General features: G+C 37.0%; 1 non-coding gene across 1 annotated transcript; it reads left to right on the top strand.

The window, feature by feature from the left end:
* The first annotated feature begins 1039 nt into the window (after positions 1-1039).
* On the top strand, positions 1040-1144 carry LOC117796137. Its single transcript, XR_004620522.1, has one exon. It is a non-coding gene; the product is annotated as a U6 spliceosomal RNA (small nuclear RNA).
* The last annotated feature ends 8396 nt before the right edge of the window (positions 1145-9540 follow it).

Raw genomic sequence — 9540 nt, 5'->3', positions numbered from 1 at the left:
AGAATATGCGAGGTTCAGAAATAAAAAAGAACAGTAGCAAAACTGGAAATGCTAACAGTTTCCTCACTCTGTCTCTGCAACAGGGACCCTTTATTCATCCTTGAACTAACCTCAGAACCTTAGCAAGATGAATGGAAAAACTGAATTCTAAAACATAGGAACAACAATATAAATGTATCTTCTTATTCACATCAGTTCCCATGAGAAGTATTCTCAACTTGTCCGGTATTGAATGTTCCAGTGTTGCACCTAGACAAAAAATAGTGTTCTTGAGCCTGGACGTTTACATATATGGAGATACGTATGAAGACATCTGTAATTCAATACGGGTAAAAATATAGATAGCTTTCACTAGTTAGAAGTACTCCACTGCACTTTTTAAAAATTATTATTATAATACGTTAGTCACCATACAGTACATCATTAGTTTTTGATGTAGTGTCCCATGATTCATTTTTTGCGTATAACACCCAATGCTCCATGCAATATGTGTCCTCCTTAATACCCATCACTGGGGTAGCCCATCCCCCCACCCCTCCCCTCTAAAACCCTCAGTTTGTTTCCCAGAGTCCATAGTCTCTCGTGATTTATTTCCCCCTCTGTTTACCCCCCTTCATTTTCCCTTCCTTCTCCTACCTATCTCTCTGCTATTTCTTATGTTTCACAAATGAGTGAAACCATATGATAATTGTCTCTCTCCACTGCACTTTTAATAAAGTTAACATTTTTCCTATGCTCTCCAAGATGCTATATTACCTAGTTTCTATCCTAAAACTTATCTCATACCATTACTTTCTTTTAAACTATGTCTCTGTCAATTTCTAAAATATATCAAGTGAGTTAATAAAATGGGAGGTTCTACTTAAAAGCAAGAAAGGAAGAAGTCAAAGAAAAGTAAAGTGCCCATGGTCTATGTACCCTCAATACTGTTGACTGTGGAGGCAGAGAGCACCTTGATGAATGGCCCCTTGATATTCTAGTTCTCAAGTAAATGATACCCACAGTGGGCTGAATGGTGACCTCAAAGAATATGGTTATGGTGCTCATTTTGGCAGCACATATATTAAAAACTGGAATGATATAGAGATTTGCATGCCTCTGTGGCAAGAATGATACACAAATTCATGAAGTATTCTGTATTTTTTTAAAAACGTTTATGACCCTTGAAAACTGTGAATGTGACTTTGGAATAAAAGGTCTTTGCAGATGTAATTAAGAATCTTGAGATGAGATTATCCTGAATTACTCAGATAGGACCTAAATCCAATAATAAGTGTCCTTATAAGACATAGAAGAGAAGTCAGAAACATGGGAGAAAGTGATGTGACTATAGAAGCAGAGATGGGAATGATGTGGCCACAAGCCAAGGAAACCACTCAGGGCCCTTAGCCTTCAGAAGCTGGAAGAGACAAGAAAGGGAGCCTCCAGAGGGAGCATGGCCCTGTCAACACCTTGATTTCAGAGTTCTGTCCTCCAGAGCTGTTAGAGAATACATTATACTATTATTTCAAGCCACCCGGTTTATGGCAATATTTTCACAACCTTCCTAGGAAAGGAATATGGTACTTAATGGTAGAGATAGATGCATCAGCTTTTCAGGATTTTAGTCATCAAGATTATTTAACTAACCCTCTCTTATCTAAAGTGATGCTCAATAAACAATCATTTTATTACGTGCGAGTTAATTAAGTAGTTTTCTCAGAGGAAAGAAAACATATGGGTCAGCCAGTAAACTATTACAGTGCTTTTGACAGATCTATTAATATAATGGAATTCTAGTTTACATTGTAATCTCTTACGAGTTTGGTTAGCCTTGCTCAACCCAAAGATACCAATCAATTTAAGATACCACAACACAATTAAAGTCCTGGGCCTTAGCATGATTACTGTAAGAGAGGCAATATACTGTAAGACTTTACCAGAGATGTTTTCAGAAAAACCAGAGGGGATCATGATATTGTTTCTAATGGCCAAAATTGGACATAAGGAAGTTTGTGCAAAGATTTATTCTTGGCTTATCTCTACTAATCTTTAAATAGGTAGAAAGCTTATGAAGTTATAAATCTTAAAAGGAGGTAGAATTAAAGACAAATATATAAATAGAGATTATTCTTTCGCTTCAAAATGCCCTTTTTGTCATTCCTCTTTGGGGCCCCAAATACTCACTTGTAGGTATATTTTCTTGAATTACAGAACAATTTTTCAGGCTTTCCTACTAAAATAAAAATAATTCACTCTAGTTTTTTCTTTTTCTTTTTCTATTTCTTTCTTTCTTTCAAGATTTTATTTATTTATTTGACAGAGAGAGCACAAGTAGGGGGAGCTGCAGGCAGAGGGAGAGGGAGAAGAAGGCTCAAGCAGGGAGCCTGATACGGGGCTCGATCCCAGGACCCCAGGATCATGACCTGAGCTGAAGGCAGATGCTTAATGACTGAGCCACCCAGAAACCCCTAGTTTTCTTTTTTTAAAGATTTATTTATTTGAGAGAGAGAGAGAGATGCAAGTGCTTGCAAGTGGGGGAAGGGGCAGAGGAAGAGACTCTCTAGCAGACTCCCCACCGAGCATGGAGCCAGACTTACAGCTTGATCTCACGACCCATGAGACCATGACCGGAGCCAAAACCAAGCCATCCAGGTGCACCTAAATAGTTTATTTTTAACTCATGTAGGTCAATGATCATGGTCCAACCATCACGTTTCATTAAGAAGAAAATATACAGGGCAGTATCATTGATATCATTGTAAAGACCAGAAAGAAGATGGGGGAGGGAAAACATTGGCAAATCAGGTTCACACTCAATTATATATATGTAAATGTGCTGAATCCTAGCACTAGAAACATTCCAGTGTTCCTTAAGTGCTTTAAAAAAATAGGCTATGATTCAGTGAAACAGAAGTGAAATACAATTATACTTTGTAGGAGAACACAATGTAAGGAACTCTACATTTTTTGTGAAAGGCCTAGCTCATAGCAGTAATAGACTGGAGATGTAATTTAGTTAAAATGTCTTCCTAGAGAACTGGAGGTGGCACACTTCTGCCGACAAGCACTCTCCTCTCTGGGAATATAACCAAACCTTACAGAGAACAAACAGGTGGCACCAACTACATGATATGCATAGTACCAAGGGTCATTATAGCTAAGGGGTAGAGATCCTAGTGTTTGGAGTCAAGTGGTTGTGTTTACTCCCAATTATATTTCTTTATAACTATGTCACTGGGAATTACTTATATTCTCTCACAAGCATTTTCTTCACCTTCCGTGAAATGGAAATATTAATAGGATTGTTGTGAGGTTTATTTTGCAGTATATATAACTTATCACAAAACTAGGTACATACACATCTCATTAAATGATGGGCTTTATAACCATCTTCATCACAATTACCATCATCCATTTTTCCTTACAAGATTCATATTTAGCAAACCAATATGGGAAGACTTGAAGATGACTATCACTAATGAAAAACCCTAGGGATTAACCACATGAGATACGTACTTGCTGCATGAAGTCATGAAAATTCATAGGTTTCAGGAGAGGTGTTTCCCTCTCCAGTTTCCCCCCGAAAAGATCAATTGCACAACATTTGATGATCTTACACATCTCTGATTGGTCTTAGTGGTACACACTGATATTGTCTGTATTATATCAATTGGAAATGCCAAGTTAATAAAGCACTCTGAATAGATTTTTTTGTACCTATGACAATTTATACACAGCCTCAAATTCAGAGCTCTAGTCCTTACTAACTTACTCACTTTTAAATTGTTCTATGACTCCATCTCTTTGAAGCGAGAATACATATTTTTCTCAAGTAAACACATTTCTAGCTGAGAGGCCAATTTGCTTAAAATGTATTACAATCAAAATATTTGCTGTTCCCTTCTTGAAAAATTGGGAATGTGCTTTTTTTCAAAGCATCTTTGTACTTGAGAATGAAGCTTCAAGTCCAGTAATTGTCGGTGTTGACTACTATTACACTCCTACAGCAAAATTTTGTCAAGAACATCATAAAGTTGTACGTGCCTGTGGTCTCTCCAACACTCCTTCTATTTCTGGGAATCAAACTCTTTGGGCCTGGATTGTGACAGCCTACTGTTGCTAGTGTGAGTCCCTATAGTATCTCTGTTCTGTTGGCTAGGTTGTTTTTTTTTTTTATTATAAATGATAATTTCTTTATCATCTGTTCTTTCTCTTCTACAGGAGCCACACTCTCTCTGCTTATGTCTGTCATATTCTCCTCCATTTTCTATGAGCAGGTGTATCTAATTTTCCCAGTGGCTCAAGGTCTGAACTTTTGGGTCAGTCAGACATGGAAAGAAATACAAAACTCTCCCGCATCCCTCCTCTAGCAATCTGGTTCCTGAGTTACACCTTTGGCAAGAGGATCATACCTACAGGTAGTGGACATTCCTCAAATATTCTGGAATCCTTTTGTCTGGCAAGGATTGTTTCCAGCTTTTATACATATTTTAGTGGTAAACTAAAGAAATTCCATTAAAGGCATTAACCAAAACCTATTTTGAACCAGAAGACCTGATAGGGTTTCAGTATGGACTTCGAAATTAGATAAAAATAGATGTAACTAATAATAGTCATTATACTAATGGGTGCAATTTCTTACAGAGAGATGAAGGAGGCTGGGGAAAGGCAGGCATTAGTTATATTTAGCAAAGTTAAGAATAAACAGTAAAGCACATAACATCGAGACAAAAAAGATAACAAATTCAAGAATATGTTAACTAAAGCAATAAATGTGAATGAGTTAAATTGCACTATTAGAAGACAGATCAAACCTGAAACAAAAGTCCAAATGTATGGTACTTTCAAGACATGATCTAAAATAAAAGACATGAAGAAACTAAAATAATATGATGATCAAAGATATGTCAGGAAAGCATATAAAATCAGGAAAACAATATTAAAAAGTGTGTACAAGCTAAAAATATAAATGAGGCAGATAATTTCCACTCATGACATTCAAACATAAACAAATAAACCCTGGATGGTGTTTGTAATAAATAAATATCATCTATAGATTATGAAAACTATTAAAACAATGTCTAAAAGAAAAATTCAAAAAGGAAAGATACAACTAGGCAATTTTTTAAATGAAAATATAAATTGTGAGTAAAACAACTAATTTTTCTACCAATAACATGTAGTCCACGTAATTATGAGGCATCTTAATGCTTAGCAAGCAGTCTCTTTCAAGCTGACAGAGGGCAGTGTAAATTTTGTAACTTTTCTGGAGGAGATTTTTCAGTATATATCAGAAAGACATATCATTTGGCTATAATATTCTTTGAGAGATTTACATTCAAATTTGTTAAGCATATTGTTATTCAAAAGTCCATAATGTTGGAAATAATCCAAATGGCTATTAACATGGGATTTAAAAAATAATAATGATATGTAGCATTTATATAGTATGTATCACATCCCAACATTGTTTAAATTACACTATATATATAAAACCATGTAATTATAAGAACAATCCTATGGAGTAGGTACTGTTTTTATCCCTAGTTTTCATATGTGGAAACTGAGGCAGTGAGAGAGGTTAAGAAATTTGTTCAAGTTCACATGTCAACAGTGGTGAAGTGGTGATGAAAGCTCAGATATCCGGCTCTGGAGCCTAGGTTCACAACCTCTAGGCTATAAAGTTTTTCAAATGTCAGGAAAGCATATAAAATCAGGAAAGCATATAAAATAAGAAAAAAATGGAATAATTATTCCATTATTATAGAATAATTTTATCCATAAATATATGCTTTTAAGATTTTTTTTTACAATATGAGAAAATGACAAGGATCTTGATAAGTGAAATAAAATTCTTCTTTGCAAGATACATGGATACATAAAACCAAGATAGGCATGATTTATACAAAACGTGTTGCCAAAGAGGAAGGAATAAATTGATGTTTTTATATTATGAATCTCTCAACATTTCTTTCTTTTTTAAAGAATTTTTTATTTATTTGAGAGAGAGGGAGAGGGAGAGAATGAGAAGGGGGTTGGGGGAGTGGCGGGGGTGAGGCAGGAGAGAGAGAAACAGGCTCTCCACAGAGCGCAGAGTCCGATGCCAGGCTCTTCCTCACCACCCAGCAATCATGACCTGAGCTGAAATCAAGAGTCAGATGCTTAACCAACTGAGCCTCCATGCACCCTAATTTTCTAACATTTCTAAGATAAATTTACTTGATTAAAAAAAGTAGCATAAACAATTAGTATTTTGTAACATAACCTATTGTATCATTATCATCTAATAATACTGACATATTAAACAGCCAAATAGCACTAGAGGTTCCTGGAACAGGGTCTATAATGTATATATTTATTTGTTTTTATTGGTGATTTTTTTTCTCATCCCAAACTATTCTAAAAAACAAAACTTGGCAGACTGGTGGCAAAAAAAAAAATAAAATAAAATAAAAAAATAAAAATCAAGCTCTACATCTAAATAATAAGCTAGCTAGAGTTGGGTGAGTTTGTAGACACAGAAGCAAAAATATTATTCATTCTTTAGAAAAAACTGAAGTCTTGCTGAACTTCTATATAACAAAGAAAACCTTTACAGGACTTTTAAGTGTACTATAACACTAACCTGCACAGCAACTAACATATCTCCATTTTTCTACTTCAATACACTTTGTCAGATTTCACAGGTCCAAGATAAGCCATCATTCTCTTTGAGGACCCTCTCCCTCTTTCTGGGTCTGTTTGTTTTTTATGCCAAAGTGCAGACATTTTTTTTAAAAAAAAGAATAAAACCATTTGCCAGACAGCAAATGACTTTTTCCTTGCCATACTCAGGGTAAAATGGTTTTGTACAACAAACACAGGAACCTAATTATTGAGTAAACTTTTTCAAAACCAATACAAAAATATCAAATAAATGAGTAGTAGCAGAAACAAGCCCTGTAATAGATATAATAGAGGAGCACAGAAAAAACCCTCTACGGAGCTAGAGTGGTTTGGTTAATATTTAGGATTTGGGATATGTCCATGAGATACGAGTTGATTTCAAAATACACACTTTTAAAGGAATGTGTTAGTTGAGTTTGAGGGGTGAGCAGAATAATAAGAGCATACTCTTTTTCTGTAGAGATGAAATGCACTTATTATTTGGCCTTCTGCCCATATTTATATTATACCCTAATTCTCAGCCTAGAAAGGGTTCATTGCCAGAGTTACTGCTCAAAATGTAAAGCAGATCATGTCACTCTCTGGTTAAAACCTAAGATATTTCTTCCATTTTCTTCTGGTGAGGTTTAGATCCATGATGATGGCATCCATCAAATGAAAACCATATATAACCATCTCAATTGCATTAAACATACCCCTTTCAGACTCCCTCTTAAGTACAGGTCCCTCTTGCTGGAAAATATTCTCAACATTCTATAAAAAGGCCAAACTCTTTCAAACTTTTGTTTCTGCACATGCTGTTCTACCTGCCTAGTCCCTTCAACTCAACTGCTAGAGAGATTTCCCTGATTTTTTTTTCTATTTACAATTTTGTCTGTGATCTTTGTGCATAAAATATTTACATCTGTGAGTTCCTCAAGGAAAGCAACCACACACTTTTCAGAGTCCTATTCTTAGCACCCAGCAGAGTGTCAGGCCCAAAGAATTAATAGATGTTGATGGAATTAAAGACTAAGTGATGCATGTATTTGTTGACAGACAATGCTGAAATGAAGCAGGTGCAATTATGCGAAATCTACATTTCATTTCTAAAATGCTTAGAAGTGAATGCTATTTTTCCTAAATTTCTAGAAAAGTTTAAAAATGCTCTTTATAAAATCTGTCACTTTCTACAAAGATCTAAATCTAAGGACTATGATTGATAATATTGCTGAGTGTCACCAGATTAACCAAGATGATTCACAAGCTGGAACATTTGAATAGCCTGGAGCCCCCTTGTTCATCCATCCACAGGTTATCAGTTTGGATGATGGATGAAGGTTAATCAGGTAAGATTATCTGTGGCTACTTTATACTGGTTATTTTGCTTTCAGAAGAAAGATGTGCCTTCCCCTCACATTCTTACAGCATTATGTATGTTAATAAGGCCCTACCTCTCTCTTTCTCTCTCTTTTTAAAGATTTATTTGAGAGAAAGGGAGGGAGAGAGAAAGCATGAGCAGCCGGAAGGGGCAGTGGGAGAGGGAGAAGACTACCCACTGAGCAAGGCCCCTGACACAGGGCTCAACCCCAGGACCCTGAGACTATGACCTGAGATGAAGGCAGATGCTTACCCGACTGAGCCACACAGGTGCCCCTTCACCTTTCTCTTGTATAGGCTCTGGTATTGTGCTTCTTAGGTAGTCTTCAGAGCTCCAGGTGATGACATTATTAGCACACATACTCTGACCACACCCCTCTCTGCTTGGACTCAATGGGTAATTTGCTACTTGCTAGGACAAGGCAGGATAAATCCTTTTAGTTTATATGCACTTACTTATGGTCCTCCAGTGTATAAATCTGAGTTCCTACAGATTCTTAGTTAACAAAACACTCTCATCATTGGCTTGCATTAGGTCCCTCTTATTCCATTTATTAATTTACTCTTTATTTTTTAACTCAAACCTACTCTTATCCTCTCCCATATCCAACTATTCTTTTTTTTTTAAGATTTTATTTATTTGACAGAGATAGAGACAGCCAGCGAGAGAGGGCACACAAGCAGGGGGAGTGGGAGAGGAAGAAGCAGGCTCATAGCAGAAGAGCCTGAGGTGGGACTCGATCCCATAACGCGGGGATCACGCCCTGAGCCGAAGGCAGACGCTTAACCGCTGTGCCACCCAGGCACCCCCAACTATTCTTATGTCGTTAGTGTGCTTGACTTATCTATGTTCTTATAAAATGCATTTTATAGTTTTGTGTTTTCCATAAACTCATTCTATTTTTATTTAACTCAGCACTATGCTTTTTCCACATTGTTGTATACACATTTATTATGTTCCTTCTACTGCTATGTAGTATTCCAGAGAGAATATCTACTGTGCTTTGTTGTTCCCTGAGTAATGGCTAACTAAATCATCTCCATCTCCTGGCTATGTAAACAACATCCTCATATGACTATGTCGTTATGCAAATATTTCCTTGGAGTGTATTCCCAGGTAGGAGATTGGTGCATCGGAGGGTATCTACCTACCTACCTATGTACCTACCTACGTATGGATTTTGACTAAGCACTGCCAGATTGCTCTTCAGAATGGCTGCCCCAGGGGCACCTGGGTAGCGCAGTCGTTAGGCGGCTGCCTTCGGCTCAGGGGATGATCCTGGCGTGCCAGGATCGAGTCCCACATCAGGCTCCTCCACTGGGAGCCTGTTTCTTCCTCTCCCACTCCCCTGCTGTGTTCCCTCTCTCGCTGGCTGTCTCTCTGTTCACATAAATAAAATCTTAAAAAAAAACAAACCCCAGAATGGCTGCCCCAGTCTACACTCACATCAGTAGCACCTGAGGCGCCTACACTCCCACCAACATGTGGCAGATACACCTTTTAATCTTTGCCGAGTTGCTAGGTGAGAGGAA

This window comes from Ailuropoda melanoleuca, chromosome 14 (assembly GCF_002007445.2).
Source record: "Ailuropoda melanoleuca isolate Jingjing chromosome 14, ASM200744v2, whole genome shotgun sequence".
NCBI lineage: Eukaryota > Metazoa > Chordata > Mammalia > Carnivora > Ursidae > Ailuropoda > Ailuropoda melanoleuca.
The sequence above is the reverse complement of the archived record's forward strand: the minus strand, read 5'-3'. Positions and strand labels throughout refer to the sequence as shown.